Consider the following 6,587-nt stretch of genomic DNA (forward strand, 5'->3'; position numbering starts at 1 on the left):
GTCTCTGAGAGGAAATTCTGCAATGATGCACAGCAATTTTCTTTTAGAACTCTGATTGCCTCTCCTCTCCTCTCCTCTCCTCTCCTCTCCTCTCCTCTCCTCTCCTCTCCTCTCCTCTCCTCTCCTCTCCTCTCCTCTCCTCTCCTCTCCTCTCCTCCCTTCTGTTCCATTAAAATTTTGAAGCAGGGAGACTTCCATTCCTGATGACCAGCCTTTCCTTCAGAAGGTAAGTGAATAGAAATAAAACACCACAAAATAGATATGTGAGTTAGCCAAGCCATAATTCTCAGTTCAGTGTTGACAAGCATAAAGATGCAAAATCATTTCAATTGCAATGTACTGCATGGAATGGAATGTTTTTGCTTGTTTATAGCATACATGAATTTTGAAAAAGATCTATGTAAGAGAAAATATCAATGCACAAGTCTGATCTTACGAGGTAATGCTGTGAAAAGGGTAGAAAGTCAATCACATGCATCTACAGAAGATCAGTCTGTCCACCTGGGGACCATGATCTCCGTGCAGTTTTAATCCCTGGAGGTATAAATCACAGGAGAAGATGCATTCTTTGAAGATGGTTGTCTTTTTTTGTTGTGGCACACACAAAGAAAAATAAGCATTCAGCCATCAGGAGCAGTAGCAATAAATATTCAGCATTCTAATATCTAATACCTCAGCATATATACTCTAGAACACTGTTTTTACCACCAGTCTGTTTTAGCATGTCCAAATTTTTATCACTGACTTCCAATTTAAGATGAACCACCAGAAAGCCAAATAAGTCATTACTTCTGGCATTATGTCTTTGTCATTAACAAAAATAATTGTTGTCCTTTGCTGTGTATAAACCCATTTTCTAAATGTGTAAATGTTGAACAGGAGTGATCCCAAATTCTCTGTGCTAATTCCTCCCTTTTTTTTTTTCCTCAGAAAACCTCAGTTTAATCTCTATCTTTGCAATCTTCTGATTTGGAGCAGCTCCCAGATAACCTCCAGAGTAGTTAAAGCAAATGACCTGAGAGCTTGTGGGGAGCATTGCATAAACACTCACCATGCAATGCTTGCGTGATTCTTCCAAAGGACCATTCTCATTAATGTTTTGCCAGTATGTTTAGATGAACTATAGTGGAATGATTTGGTCTATAATTACACGTAAATTCCTACCTTGCGAAGATGCACACGGTAATCATGATTCTTGAGTCATTCTCACACCAGTCCATATTTTCCTAGCGTAATGCCGTTAATTCCACTGAAGTTACGCACATACCCATGGAGTGAAGAGTGTCCTTGCGGGCTGGAGGGCAGCCCAAGTTGTGGGCTTCTACCTTTCACAGCATACCTCCTATAAAGGAACCAGAGTGTCATAGTTAGGGCTAAGTAATTCTGTTACACGCACATGTAACATGCCATGCTGTCTCTCTCACACACACACGCATTGCTGCTCTACAAGAATTTCAGGATCGGAAAACTGTAAGAAATCAGCCACAGTTTTTTAATAGATGTTAAATCAGAAAGAATTGTATCCACAAAAATATTAATTCTACAAAACCACAAAGTACAAAAGAGGTTTTTCCACTCTAACCTATAGTAGCCTAGGCAACAAGGGAAGGAGGGGTCACCAGTGTCTCAGGAGGCATTGGACAGAAAATCAAAGGCAATAGGGGCTTACAGCTTATAAAATATTGTACAACCAGATTAGTACCACATGTCTGTACTTTTCAAGTGGAGCTATCTTTGCAGCGGGAAAATGAACGAACAAACAAATGTATAAATGAAAGAAACAAATGGAGACTTCACCAAAAATACAAAGACACAACCAAACTGGAAAAAATGACATAAACTTAGCTTCCTACATTCTGAACTGTACCTTGATATGCAAGTGGATAGAGAGGAATCAGAAAATTGACACGGGAAAAGAAAGATGCTATCATACCACAGCAATGTAGAGTCCTTCTGTACTCAATTTGACTTACTTTTTAAGTTAACCTAGAAACTAAACTTGCCATGCTATTTTCTTCAGCACAGCAATTACAGTCAGATAAAACTCATGTAAATGACATTAGGCACTCATGTTTTGTCTTGGAACAGACTTTGGCCGTGTTAATTCCTGGTGAGATGTGATAGTCACTTCATTGTGCCTGAGTGAGCTAAATACGCTTCATACGGAAGTCAGGCTGTCTTCTGTTATAAGAATTTTTCTATTTTTATGTCATGAAATAAAAGAAAACAAAATAAGTCAAATTTTCAGCAAATTTCCCCACTGTCGTTTTATTAGAGGAGGGACTGGTGTTTTGATTAATCTACTTCTTTCTTACAAGTTAACATAGACTCAAACATAGGTGTTTGAAACAGAAGTTCAGAGATGCTCATGTATAGCTTTTTATCTTAGCTGAAAATTTGATGAACTGTTTCAAAGCAAGAGGTGAACTCCCAAGGGGTCGATGCTGGAATGCTTTGGGATGCTGAAGATCCCTCATTTCTTTAGCATGGAAAGCTGCGTCAGAGGTCTGTGAATACAGGACGTTGGAAACCTAACAGTTGTAACAGTACAAGGAAGATATCAAGCTCATAGATTTTTCTTTCAGTGGGTGAGAAACAACATACATCCAACACACAACAAGCACACTCATCTGCAACTGGTGCGCACTTGGGGCCATGTGCGGGATAGTGTAGTAGGAGGCAACCACAGCACAAGGCAACATCTGGGAAATGTCTTCCTGTGCTTTATGTCAATGTGCGTTCCAGCAGATGACACCACATTAGATTCAGTACACCACCACAGCCTCTCGCAGTCATGATGCCGTATGCCATACATTGATCACTGATTGCAGGCTCGGTTGCTGACTGCATCTGGTGCACAGAGTACCTTAATCGAAGATGATCTGTCTGGCTGCCCTTCAGACATCTGGGCTAGGTGATCACACTGCACAAGAATCTTGTACTCAGTGTATAACCTCAACAGTTCTGTCATTTAATCAGGATCTAGTTTCAGATACATCTGGTCCCATATTTAATTTTTTATTATTTCTCAGCTTTTCTATTGTTTCAGTCTTTCAGTTCATTCTTAAATCTGAAACACTAGTTAGATAGGTCAGAAAAACACAATTCTCCATGGTTATATGTTTCTCTATTCATTACATGGTACGGGCAAAATCCTAATCCAAATCGAGTCAGTGCCAAAATTTACATTGATAACAGTAAGTCTGAGATTTCACTCTAGATATTTCGCCTGTAAGAAGTCATGTCAAGAGAGCAATAGTGTTTCACTATCAAGCACCCAGGAAGTCAAATAATTAATAGTTTGACAAGCAGAATTCAAGTTGTTTTAATTTCAGTGCCTTTGTGTATCTGCATTACTACGTGCCCTTTGGCTACAGCAGGGAAGTTCAGCTGGCATAGCTGCTGGTACACTTCTTCCTATTCTTCTGCCTCCCACTGCACCTCCTTCACCTGCCTGGGCTCTTGCTCATAGGAAAACTCTCCCCTGCTCTCTGTCTCCTACTGTCTGTCCCCAGAGCTGCTGCTTCCCATGAGGGGAGAAGCTAGCTCCAGGAAGTATTCCCCAACCAGCTCCTCACTCTCAGGCATATAAAGCATGCACGGCCCTGAATTCAGACATGACTAAATCGTTTCCCAAAAGTTCTGTGGTGATATTCTGCCTCTTAGAGTGAAAGGAAATAGGGCACAGTTGAGACCCGTGCTGGAGCCTCTTGCTCTTCCACCAGCCTTTCTCAGCCCCCCTGCTCACTCCAGCCATGCTAAAGTTTGACCTCACATAAAAGCTGTTCAAAATCTGTGGGACCAGAAGGCACATGATCAAGAGAAAACATGATACTATAGCTCTGGGGCTCCCAGCCCTTTTTTGACAAGCAGCACCGCTACTTCTGCCGCCTTCTTTCTGTGTTCCTGCCTGGTCCATCACATTCTCACTTCCCTAGACTAAAAATACTGCCTCTCTTTACCTGCTTGACTGTTCTCTTCTTGTCTCATGGAGCTGGCTCCCTCCTCCACACTCCCAGCACTGGGGCTGCAGGGACTGAGCAGCCAGAGAGGAAGGGAAGGTACAGAGCTAAGTCATCTTCTCTTCCTCCCCCACACTGCCTGTTATTACTGGTGGGACATGGAGCAGTAACGCAACATTACATCAAATTTTTAGAGTGCTTTCCTGGTGGGTAGCCAGTCCTGGAGCACAGCAAGGAAGGATTCTGTGGATGTCTGTGCTGCAGGCTGTCTGTAAAAATGTGCAAACAAGTTCAGGAGCAGAGACTAGACCATGCAACTCCATGTGTCCCGTAGGAATTAGGCCTGATGATGCTTAGTCTGTGTATCTTGTGTGGTCTTAGGCAGGAGGTGGGTCCCAGTTCTCTCAGGCAGAAAACATGCAATAGCAGAAAATCAGGAACAAGAGAATCTTACAAGAAAACTTAGGTGCTTATGGACTCTGATCAGACAGGATTTGTGTAGACTATTCTATTGACATCTCAGGCACATGGAAAATAAGGAGGCAATTGGTGACAGCCAACATGGCTTCACTAAGGGCAAATCATGCCTGACAAATTTGGTGGCCTTCTATAATGGGGTTACAGCATTGGTGGGTAAGGGAAGGGCAACTGGCATCATCTACCTGGACTTGTGCAAGGCATTTCACACTGTCCCGCATGACATCCTTGTCTCTAAACTGGAGAGACATGGATTCCATGGATGAACCACTTGGTGGATAAGGAATTGGCTGGATGGTCGCACTCAAAGAGTTGTGGTCAACAGCTCAATGTCCAAATGGAGAACAGTAGTGACAAGTGGCGTTCCTCAGGGGTCGGTACTGGGACCGGCACTGACAAACATCTTTGTCAGTGACAGGGACAGTGGGATCGAGTGCACCCTCAGCAAGTTTGCCAACGACACCAAGCTGTGTGGTGCAGTCGACATGCTGGAGGGAAGGGATGCCATCCAGAGGGACCTTGACAAGCTGGAGAGGTGGGCCCATGCGAACCACATGAAGTTCAACAAGGCCAAGTGCAAGGTCCTGCACGTGGGTTGGCACAATGCCAAGCACGACTATACGCTGGGCGAGGAATGGATTGAAAGCAGCCCTGAGGAGAAGGACTTGGGGGTATTGATTGATGAGAAGCTCAACATGAGCCGGCAGTGTGCGCTTGTGTCCCGATCCAATGTCAGGGAGGTTTCGATACAATCCCAAGAGCAAGATTAAGAGGTCAAATGCTGTATACCCGAAACAGTTTTATTATGAAAAGAGTAAAGAAAAAAAAAGGTACAGGTAATTGGTAAGAGTGATAGGACAGGGCAGAAAAGAAAGGCAGAAAACCAAGCAAGACTCCAGGATAGAATCACAAGAATAGTCACCGCCACGGATCCACGGTGTCTCGGTGTGGGGGGGTCCAAATCTCTTGTTCTGTGATGGCAGATGAAGGCGCAGGTCCACAGTGTATCGTGGATGAAGGCACGGGTCCCCAGCATCTCGGGGGTCCGTGTCGGGAGAGTCCCAATCTCTTGTTCTGTGGTGGTGGGTGAAGGCGCACCACCCTCATCTTGGCAGTCCCCTTTAGTACTGGTGGCAGTCTTCACGATGGCACGTATGACACGGCTCCACGTTCCTGCACATGCGTACACACTTCTTGCAGTTCCAGCCCCGTTCTTCACGCGACTGTTATCTGACTCCGTGGCGCATGACCCCGCAAGGCGTTTTTCGCAGGTTGAAAGTCTCTACGACCCGGCAATCGTCCTTATGACCCGGCAATCGTCCTCATCGTCCTTATCACGGTCAGTAGCTGGAGGGGTTTCCCGCTTGATCAAAGCAATCTTTGAAACAAAAGTCCTTACAGTCCGGTTTCTCACAGCTTGCAGCCCAGAAAGCCAACCATGTCCTGGGCTGCACCAAAAGAGGTGTGACCAGCAGGTTGAGGGAGGTGATCCTGCCCCTCTACTCCGCTCTTGTGAGACCCCACCTGGAGTACTGCGTCCAGCTCTGGGGGGCCCAGTACAGGAGAGACATCGAGCTGTTGGAGCGAGTCCAGAGGAGGGCCACGAAGCTGATCAGAGGGATGGAGCAACTCTCCTATGAGGACAGGCTGAGAGAGTTGGGGTTGTTCAGCCTGGAGAAGAGAAGGCTCCGGGGAGATCTAATTGCGGCTTACCAGTACCTGAAGGGGCCTACAGGAAAGCTGATGAGGGACTGTTTATCAGGGAGTGTAGTGACAGGACAAGGGGTAATGGGTTTAAGCTGAAGGAGGGTCGATTTAGATTAGATGTTAGAAAGAAATTCTTCACTGTGAGGGTGATGAGGCACTGGAACAGGTTGCCCAGATAAGCTGCGGATGCCCCACCCCGGAAGTGTTCAAGGCCAGGTTGGATGGGGCTTTGGGCAACGTGGTCTAGTGGAGGGTGTCCCTGCCCGCAGCAGGGGAGTTGGAACTAGATGATTTTTGAGGTCCCTTTGAACCCAAACCATTCTATGATTCTATGATCTTTTGGCTCTCCAAGTTTCTGCTGAGCAGGTACAAACTGGGCCCTTTCAGAAGTATGACCAATCCGGAGTGGCATTGCATTGCATAAGGCCTTTCTGGCCACAA

The sequence above is a fragment of the Grus americana genome, chromosome 1 (assembly GCF_028858705.1).
Source record: "Grus americana isolate bGruAme1 chromosome 1, bGruAme1.mat, whole genome shotgun sequence".
Taxonomy (NCBI): Eukaryota; Metazoa; Chordata; class Aves; order Gruiformes; family Gruidae; genus Grus; species Grus americana.